General features: G+C 43.8%; 1 non-coding gene across 1 annotated transcript; it reads left to right on the forward strand.

Moving 5' to 3' along the window:
* The first annotated feature begins 10079 nt into the window (after positions 1-10079).
* Positions 10080-10154, forward strand: Trnas-cga (transfer RNA serine (anticodon CGA)). Its single transcript has one exon. It is a non-coding gene; the product is annotated as a tRNA-Ser (tRNA).
* The last annotated feature ends 930 nt before the right edge of the window (positions 10155-11084 follow it).

Raw genomic sequence — 11084 nt, forward strand, 5'->3', positions numbered from 1 at the left:
TCAAGTGCCCTTATAATGAATAAGTAGTTTAAGCGCACTTGAGCATGGCATTTGCAATAGTTTTAACGCTAAATGGATTACGGACTGTAGCTGCAGAAATAAAAACATAGTTCTTTATACCCGATTTATTTTTACATAAATGCTCTGGTTTGGAACACCACCCGTCAATTTCAGTTAACCGTGTTACAGGATGTTCAGAGATCCTAGAAACTTGTAATGATCGAAATTTTACTATTAAACTGCACTTGTATGTGGTATTTGCGTATTAAATTAAATTAATCAAAATATTTCAAAATACACCTGACTGACTCATTTGAATATTAAATGAAAGTGATTAGAAGTGCCAGCAGAACTTGAGGAAATTAGCTATAAAATTTTTTTGTACAAAGAAAATGTCTTTGGATCACCATTATTGAAATAAATCTAAAAATTACGTTTATTCATAAGAAAAGTAAATAACAATTGGCCCGTCTTCAGTTATAAGGATCTCAAGGTCTTGACAGGGGCATTTAAATCGTGGCTGCTCTGAGAGAAACGAAGCTGGCAAGGGGACTTGGATGAAATCTGTAGTGCATTATATATCTGGAAGTGAACAGCTTGCTATCAGCTCAGCGAAGATGCACTGCGGTGCAAGCAGGTGGCAGTGTGTAAGCAGCGGGCGGTCACGTTCCAAGCGGCTGCCCATATCTCACAGAGGCGCGTATGTCTCAGTCACAAGTATCTTCTTTCCCGCCTCGCCAACAAATCTCCCTCCAAGACGATCTATTTGCGTTCTCCAAAGCTATTACCCTGATTATTGTCATAGTAAAATCTAACATTAGCAAAGCGAATCAAAGCCAGAGCTTCATATGTAACATACTAATGAAAAATCATATCTGCTCATGACAAGCTGCGGTAAAATAACAGGTGCATTATAAACGACTGACAGCTATAGAACATCAATATGCGATTTAAGACACAACAGTCTACGTTATCAAGCAAATCTTAGTAGCTTATGTCTCTCTTCTGGCCAATCAAATTATTGTTCACCATCCCTGTTAGGCGTTCTGTGCCATCCACAACCTTCTTGGCTGACACACAGATTTTATTGTGAGTGGAATTCCTTCACTGGGGGAACTCGTTGTCTCCATTTGAAAAAATACACATCAAAAAAGTTTTGCATCACCTCGGTCCCGAGAGTTCCAGAACCTATACAGAAAATTGGAATCAACATAAATATCATTTCCGCTATTTCAATTGCTCATGCATTGCATGTTGTACCACCATACAGCGAGACATTCAGAGATAGTGGTCCAGATTTCTGTACACACCGGTACGTCTAATATCAAATACCACGTCATCTTGCATTGATGCTTGCCTGTATTCGTCGTGGCATACTATACACGTTCATTAAGGCGCTGTTGGTCCAGATTCTTCACACTCCTCAACGATGATACGTCGCATATCGCTCAGAGTGGTTAGTGGGTCAAGTCGTCCATAAGTAGCCCTTTTCAATCAATCCAAGACATGTTCGATAGGCTTCAGGTCTGAAGATTACGCTTGCCACTCTAGTAGAGCGATGTCTTTATCCTGAAGGAAGTCATTCACAAGATGTGCACGATGGAGCCGCCAAGTGTCGTCCATGAAGACGAATGCGTCGCCAGAGTGCTGCCTATATGGTTGCACTATCGGTCGGAGGATGGCATTCACGTATCGTACAGCCGCTACGGCGCCTTCCATGACCACCAGCGGCGTGCGTAGGCCCCACATAATGCCACCCAAAAACAGCAGGGAACCTCCACCTTGCTGCACTCGCTGGGCAGTGTGTCTAAGACGTTCAGCCTGACCGTTTTCTCTCCAAAAACGTCTCCGACGATTGTCTGGTTGAAGGCACATGCGATACTCATCGGTGAAGAAAATGTGATGCCAATCCTGAGCCGTCCATTCGGCATGTTGTTGGGCCCCTCTGTACTGCGCTGCATGGTGCCGTCGTTGCAAAGATGGACCTCAGCATGGACATCGGGAGTGAAGTTGCTCATCATGCAGCCTACTGCGCACAAATTGAGTCCTAACACGAAGCCTGTGGTTGCACGAAAAGCATTATTGAACATGGTGGCGTTGCTGTCAGTGGTCCTACCAGCTATAATCCGTAGGTAGCGGTCACCCACTGCAGTAGTAGCCGTTGGGCTGCCTGAGCAAGCATGTCATCGACAGTTCCTGTCTCTCTGTATCTCCTCAATGTCCGAACAACAGCGCTTCGGTTCACTCCGAGACACCTGGACACCTCCCTTGTTGAGAGTCCTTCACGGTACAATGTAACAATGCGGACGAGATCGAACCGCGGTATTGACCGTCTAGGCACGGTTGAACTACAGACAACGCGAGCCGTGTACCTCCTTTCTGATGGAATGACTGAAAGTGATCGGCTGGCGGACCCCCTGCGTTTAATAGGCGCTGCCCAGGCATGGCTGTTTACATCTACGGGCAGGTTCAGTGACATCTCTCAACAGTCAAAGGGACTGTGGCTGTGATACAATATCCACAATTCTGGGAACCTGGGTGGTGCAGAACTTTTTTTGATGTGTGTACATATCCTGTGCTCAGTCCCTTTCTCACGTCCTCCTCTTCTGCGAAAATGTCCTTCTACTTCATCACACTCTCTCTAACTCTTCCCTCGTCAGAACAGCACACGCAAATTCTAAAAGGCGTTCACAACAAGCATTGTTGCCTTTAGCAAAGCGCACATCGACATTTCACGTTGGCGTCTCACTTCCTGTAGGAGCATCATATGGTCCCCTCGCCCACCTGGTATTACACCGTGTCTCTTCCACTCTTCTTAACAGCGTAGAAAATCAGTCTGGCATACTATACCGTGGTTGTCCCGGAGGGGAGAGGATTGCGTATGTCTCATCGGCACCAACCTCTGCCTCCAACAGCGGGGAGGGAGAGGGGGATGTTTGGCAGTGGCAGGGATGGCAGTGAGGAGATGGTCAGGTCTCTATCGTCCGTCCATTACGAACTGAGGGCAACTGAGATATCACAGCAGTAAGAGAGGGGAATTTTTGGTGTGTGTGTGTGTGTGTGTGTGTGTGTGTGTGTGCAGAGAGAGAGAGAGAGAGAGAGAGAGAGAGAGAGAGAGAGAGGGAGAGAGAGAGATGGAGGGATGGAGAGCGGGAGAGAGGGGGGGGAGTCTTAACATGTGAAAAGATGGTGCTACGAAGCCACAACCAAACTTAATTTCGTTACGTTGTTGTCAGATAATTCGACTGGTAACACAAAGCAACCAAGTGGGTTGTCTCTGTGTAACAACAAATAAACTCTAGAAACTGACACTGATAATTTTCATCGATACAACATGTATATTATTGTTTAGTTACCTAATTCGTATTGATGGCTGTATATTAAGCCTGTAATTGAGTTTCGTATGAGAGCCACTTTCAACGTGTTCACTAAAATTATCACTGGCTGCGTGGGAATTAAAATTTGATTTTGGTCCAAGAAACCTGCTGCATTTTAAACTGAGTATAACATACATAACCGCTTGAATTTCGTGCTGACACGGTTTTGATTCAGGCTACGCTGCTACACTGGAACATATATACCTCATTGCTAAATACTCCAATTGTTTTACTGCGCAGGTTGCTCTTCAGACGACCAAAGAGGTAAAAATCAGACGGAGCCAAGTGCAGACTCTGGGGAGGGTGACTAACAATCTTCCAACCCATTTTTCTGATTTTCTCTTGCGTCATAACGGCTGTGTGAGGTTTGGCATTGTCGAGGTGTAGTATGATGAGCTGACCCTGAAGCTGTGGTCTGTGGATCTTGATGACATGTCGCAGCTCGTCCAGTGACAAACAGTAACAGTCCCGGTTAATTGTGGAGCCAGGTTCCTAAAAGTTAATGAAACTGACACCGTACCGATCCCAGAAGGATGAGGCCCTCACCTTTCGGCCTGCTGTTAGTGAAAGTCTTGGTTTCCTCTTCCTAGGGGAACCCGGACGACGCCACACCATGGATTGGGTTTTTCTCTCAGGTTCGGACAAAAACAACCATGCTTCATCCTGGGTAATGAAGCCGTCAAAACACTGTTTCCACCCTCGCACACATTCTTCCTCATCGTTTTCACTTCTCTTGTCAATAACCTAGGCACCCAACGTGCTCAGATTTTTCTGTACCCTAGTGACTGTACCAGTGATACTACGCTACCCAATGACAAACGAGTCATTTCAGCAAGCTGTCGTGTCGTCACACATCTGTCAGTTTGGTTGATTTGATCAATGGTCTCCTTAATCACATCACTCACTGCCGTCGATGGTCTACCGCATCGTGGATTGTCCAGTGGAGAGAAATCACCTTCTTTAAACCTCTGCAACCACCGTGTGCGACCATCTTGTGACGAAATCCACAGTCCCTAAGACTTAGATGAATTTGGATCACTTCATCTTGGCTTTAAATAAAAGAGGATATGCGGATAGGGCTGTTTGTTTAGGAATTCTTCTGGATTGCTGATGAGCACTGAACAGTGTGTAGTGACCACTAATCCAGTGTAACGACATTATTTTCGTATGCTACATACCGATGATGTACACGACGAAAGCCATGTAGGAACACTTCCTTTTTACTTACTACGTTATGTTGACAGATTCTGCATTTTAAAAGCCTTAACGAATCGAAAATTACTTAAAATTACTTAAAATTACAATTGTGGGAATAATTATAAGTAATACAGTTGATGGGTGAACATGACGTCATTTAAAACTTTCAGAGAGACACTAATCTCAAATGAAATGCAATTGTGTAAAGTATTAACTGAAACTGGATGGGAAATAGTGGAAATGTGGTTGTATATCCGAAACACAATGGTGATGACCGTTTGAGGGTCATTAGATCGCAGTCAAAGGCATTTTTCAGTGCCCAATATTTCGCCATCTAACATTGGAGATATTCTCTGTGAGGCTGGAAGATGGTGGGAGATGAGACACTAAAAAAGTGATGGCGTAAGGACGGGTAATGAGTCGTGCTCGGATAGCTCAGTTGGTGAGTACTAGCCTGCGAGAGACTAGGGTCGGTCGAGTACAGAGCCTTAATCCGCCAGAAAGTTTCAGTTTGTATGCTGATATTACGGACAGATTTGTTGCGGTTTGCACATGATGCGGTGTAGTCCCCTAGTGGAAAGACGAAATCTTCGTCCTCGAGTCACATTCTTTATGCATCTTTTACATATATCACTGACATTTCGTTTGTATTACATACTGAACATACTGGTATTCATGTGTAGCTTCACATGTTGAGTGGTAATTAGAATTGTATGCCATATTTCGTGTAACATGGCGCATACTGTTAACGTATACGCGCTTGATAATGTCACAGTATCCGAAACTGACTAACAGCGGAATAAATTAAAATATGAATATACAGCTTACGACAGACAACGTTTTCTTTTACTTGTCATAAAGCTTTACAGTGAATTCAGCCAGTTCACCTTTCCTTGTGTACATATCGGTATCTAATTTCAGTAGTGGTCGAAAGGTGCCTGTTGTTAGACATCGCCGCGCGGGATTAGCCGAGCGGTCTAGGGCGCTGCAGTCATGGACAGTGCGGCTGGTCCCGGCGGAGGTTCGAGTCCTCCCTCGGGCATGGGTGTGTGTGTTTGTCCTTAGGATAATTTAGGTTAAGTAGTGTGTAAGCTTAGGGACTGATGACCTTAGCAGTTGAGTGCCATAACATTTCACACACATTTGAACATTTCTGTTAGACATCTTTCATGGCACGCTTTCGTGCGCTTGTCGATTGGCACTTGTCTGTCTTAGAGAACCTATAATAATTTATCTGTCAGCTGGGGTAGCAAATCTCTGGGCAGAAACTGCGAGTTACGTCTAAGTAAGTCGTCTGTGCTTTGACGAGACTCAGCCAATAGCGAAGTTTGGCGACAGAACCTGTTAACGAGGGCGCGCCGCTGGGAGACAAAGGGTCACTTTGCACCCACTTCTCTAGGCTGCTGCCTTCCGCTTGCTGCTGTAATGTCGACATGATGCGTCTACCTCGTGGTATAGACGCTTTGTCTTCTGATACTGAAAGGGTTTATTCAACTGACTTCGATCTGGATTAAGATGAGGTGGCTGCTGGCTTGCACGCTAGCGACGCATTTACCTGAGTTTTGTACGTTGTGTAGTTTCGGGGTTACACAGCGATAGATATGTTCCTGCGGTACCCTTCTGCATTTATGCAGTTGATGTTATATTGGGAAATGTTCATCTACTCAACTTTTTAGAATATAATATTCAATTTTACTCCAGTCTTCCTATGTTTCAAGTTTCTTAGGCCACTGCTCTCCCACTCTTCAGATATTATTAAGGGAGTTCGTGCTAATGTGGCGATTTTCTTTTGTCTGTCGTATACGGATGGTGATGTATAGACGCATGGTCCGTTGAAGTGGATTTGTATATGAAACGTGAAACCTTGCAATCAGTTGTTGAACTTTGTAGCAGTGTGAAGGTAATTTAAGATTCTTAGGAGCTTATTTTCATTTCTGTTGGTCCATATTCAAGTTCCATGTGTACCATGCCTCCACTGGTATTCACTTAGGAACTACGTTCTCGGATACACACATTCGCTTCAATTGCATATAAAGCCGAGATGGAATCAGCTATCTTAAGGAGTGATGAGAATCTTATTTAATAAGGTTTTTGATGGTGCTGAGTCCAGAGACAGGAGATGGCGGAGACTGAGACATTGAGATAATTTCTGCGAGCACTGTAGCTCAGGTCTTTTCAATTTACTAAGCGCTGTAGGATACAGAAGATAAGAACCATTTGCATAGTTATGAGCTGCATGAGATCTATTGTGAGAGTTTCAGTTTTGTCTTGTTTAACTCTTGCTAAAACCCTCCTTTAATTATTCCGTTTAGCTTTGCGAAAGTTCTTGTCACTATGAAACTTATAATACTAACAAGGGAACCTCCCCATCGCACCCCCCTCACATTTAGCTATAAGTTGGCACAGTGGATAGGCTTATTTTTTTCAAAGTTCCACACAACTTCTTCCTGTTTTCTCGATTGATCTGTGTTCAGTTTTTCAAGGCCTATCCACTGTGCCAACTTATAACTAAATGTGAGGGGGGTGCGATGGGGAGGTTCCCTTGTAAGTTAGATTGCGTTTGTTACCATATGGACCAGATTTTTGTATAAAGGGAGAATGTTTTAGAACATCAAAACATATATCATAATCTTTTATAAACTTAAAGTAAACAGTAGTGGAAGGCTTCCAAGGTCGTTACTGAGCTTTCTCCGCCTGTGCCGTCTGCTCGTAACTTCCAAGCTTCGGTCATTTTGTGTATTATTGTTTCATCTATATGAGAAATCTTCCACGTCTTCAGTTATGGGGTTTTGATACCGGGCAAGTCACTATCATCCTCTACAATTTCTTTATCAATTTTATATCGATTTCATATCGATATTTTATCTTTGAGTCACAATCTGTGATTCGTGTCCTTACCTCTGGTTTGCTGCAGTCAGCTCTCTAGGAATCATAGCGCTGGATGTCCGTTACCCTTACACTTCCTTTCCTCTACGATGTATTCTTTCACTTCTTTTGTGCTTCCGTAAATACAGCGTGAACGGCAGTAGTAATGAATTACAACCCTGTCTTACGTCATTCTTAACACGGACATATCTTTTCTAATTTTCCAGTTTCATTAGTCGCACTTCTGTTTTGCAGGTGATGTAGATTGCATTGTGAAGCAGTCTCACACTGTCGAAGTATTAGTCTACGTCCATGAATACTAAAGAGGAATCATATTTCTATTTTCAATATGCTTTCGATTACAAAGCAGAATATCAGAATTACTCCTCTGGTGCCTTCTTCCTTCCTGATCCAAAACTGATTGGTTAGTAGGTCTTCATTCTTTCATTGCACTTTTATGAACATTATCGTGATTGGCATTTTACCAGCATGATACATTTTTTTTTAGTTTCGTGTATAGTGTTTCGAAAGATATTACAGAATGAACTAAACACGTGAACCATTGATGGACATGACATTAAGTGGATAGCCAAGTATGTGGCTCAAGTAATTAGATTTAAAAACTAGTCTTCAGGAACATCGTCTTATGTTTCCCATGAGACTCGGTAAATAGGGAACAATATTTATTTCTCGTAGTTCAGACGTTGCTCTCCCGAAAACAGCTTAAGCTGCCAGAGGCGAAATCCAGAACCATCAAACGATAGAGATTTTAACGAGCTACTGCATTAACCGCAGCATGCAAACAAGCGATTTAACAGGCCCAGAGTATAATGACGGGTGCCCGTATCGAAGTGCAAATGGCAGTGTGGTTAACGATCGAATTATCAAATTACTTCCAATGTGCATATATCTAATTGTCAGACAGTCGCGTAAATAGTTGACGAACATGTTTTAGCAGGCATATAGGGGGTCCCGTTCCCATCACTCGCAAATCACCTAGTCGCGCTATCCATTTAAGTCGATAAACACAATTTCCCATCCATTAGACGGCTGATAGAGAGCTTGAATTTACCTCGATGTATATTTGATTAGCGAGGCCACCTGCTGCCTGCTGAGCCATGCTGGTAATTCCGACAGTCGTTAAGAGAGCGATTTAGCTTCGCTACAGTATGAGCCGGAATATTCAAAATGCAGCGAACAAACATTACTCATTAAACGACGGATAATTATGGTAAACATAATCAACATACGGGTGTAAATGCTCGTCGCATCTTTGTCTTGACGGAAGATGTGATACTGCTATGTAAGATGGTTAGGAGCAAAGTATCCCATATTCGTACACGAGTTTAGTTCACGTCAGAATGGAAACTTATGTCGGAAGACAAATACTTCGTGGGATCTGTTGTGTGATAGCCGTATGTCTGGACACTACAGGAGGTGCTGAATTTGCTATTAGTGAGTCTTAACCATCCTTCACCGCTCCTCCTCAAAGGATCAGAAACTTATGCGAACACCCACGGCTGGTCTTGGAATTGGTCTCAAGCACGGGACAGATATTAGTATAAGGCGTGCAAGTTGCCGATGGGGACGGATTACGGCAGTGACTTTAAATGATCCAAAACAAGAAACCTAACGGTCAGAGGGCAAGCTAATTTGATGGGCACGATAGCAGGACCTCCTTGACTCATACGTCACTCATCAAACGTTTGCTTTAGGTACTGTCTTATGAGGGGTAGATACTGTCGTATGAGTGCCCCTCGTTCGAAACTACTTTTACCGCCTTTGTGTAAGCCTAGCACTCTCTAGTAAGGTGAGTAACCTTCGGTGCCGAAATTGGTTATAAAAAGTACCTGTTAGCTTGTCCAGTACAGTGTATGGACCTACTAGTTTATCACATTATTTCATACAATTTGGCTGAACAATGGTGATGACTGGAGATTAGATAGTTCCTCTTGGCAACTTTCCTAGAGTGCGCTGTTTTAACCGTCTACGTTGTACAGAATTCGAATATTCAGTCACCCAACGTTGCTCTCTGAATTGTTATCGTAAGTCTACGCTGTGGCACACTAATAAAATTACCAGAATGAGATTTTCACTCTGCAGCGGAGTGTGCGCTGATATGAAACTTCCTGGCAGATTAAAACAGTGTGCCCGACCGAGACTCGAACTCGGGACCTTTGCCTTTCGCGGGCAAGTGCTCTACCAACTGAGCTACCGAAGCACGACTCACGCCCGGTACTCACAGCTTTACTTCTGCCAGTACCTCGTCTCCTACCTTCCAAACTTTACAGAAGCTCTCCTGCGAACCTTGCAGAACTAGCGCTCCTGAAAGAAAGGATATTGCGGAGACATGGCTTAGCCACAGCCTGGGGGATGTTTCCAGAATGAGATTTTCACTCTGCAGCGGAGTGTGCGCTGACATGAAACTTCCTGGCAGATTAAAACTGTGTGCCCGACCGAGACTCGAACTCAGGACCTTTGCCTTTCGCGGGCAAGTGCTCTACCAACTGAGCTACCGAAGCACGACTCACGCCTGGTACTCACAGTTCTGCAAGGTTCGCAGGAGAGCTTCTGTAAAGTTTGGAAGGTAGGAGACGAGGTACTGGCAGAAGTAAAGCTGTGAGTACCGGGCGTGAGTCGTGCTTCGGTAGCTCAGTTGGTAGAGCATTTGCCCGCGAAAGGCAAAGGTCCCGAGTTCGAGTCTCGGTCGGGCACACAGTTTTAATCTGCCAGGAAGTTTAATAAAATTACCGCTACGCTAGGCACCTATTTCGGTCGTGGATACTTAGTGCCAAGAGCGGTTCTCTAGTTTATACTAAAGCCAACTTGGTGCCTTACTCGAGGAATTATATCTTTTTACGTTCGGTTGTAAATACTGTTCATTAGCAACTCTGAATCTCACCTCACCTGTAAGTAAACGGTTGTAATTACTATGTTTGATATTAGCGTCGCAGTCAGCGGACTTATTATGAAGACAAACACGGTAAAGCTCTGCGCTGTGGCCCTAGAAGGGACAAGCGCCCCCGACTGACCACCGTGTCATATTCTGTCTTTAGCTTCATTGGTTGCAGTGAAGTTGGGTATGTGGTCACGACACCGTTTCCCCGGTCGTTGTCTGGCTCTTGTCCTAGCAACCGCTACTAATCTGTCGAGTAACACCTCAGAAGGCCTCATGACGCTGAGTGCACCCCCGCATCAGGCGTCCCACCAAGGAAAAATACCTGGCAGTATCAGGAATCGAGCCCGGGTCCTCCGCGTGACGTTCAACCGCTCTGACCACTCACTTGCGGAGACGAACAAACACCATCACCACCAGCAAAATATTAGATAGTCTACACGATATAATACCGCTTTTTCATGACGCAAAGATATTGGTCCATAAACTAACAAGTATTTCTTCAGAATCTGTTTTTATATTTTTCTAAAAAGAAAAAATAAATTTTCTATCTTGAAGAGTAAAGTGATTCACTTATTGATTTAAGTTCTTTTATTTTTACATTTGGAGCAAAATCACATGAGCATTTCACAGTGTTGTTATCCGTTTCGGAAAAAAAAGCATTGTTCATCTTTGTACGAAAGATACTGCAAGTTGTTTCATGTGCTTTGTGTTGACATCTCAACAGCAATCATTTGCATCATCTGCCT

This window comes from Schistocerca cancellata, chromosome 7 (assembly GCF_023864275.1).
Source record: "Schistocerca cancellata isolate TAMUIC-IGC-003103 chromosome 7, iqSchCanc2.1, whole genome shotgun sequence".
Lineage (NCBI taxonomy): Eukaryota > Metazoa > Arthropoda > Insecta > Orthoptera > Acrididae > Schistocerca > Schistocerca cancellata.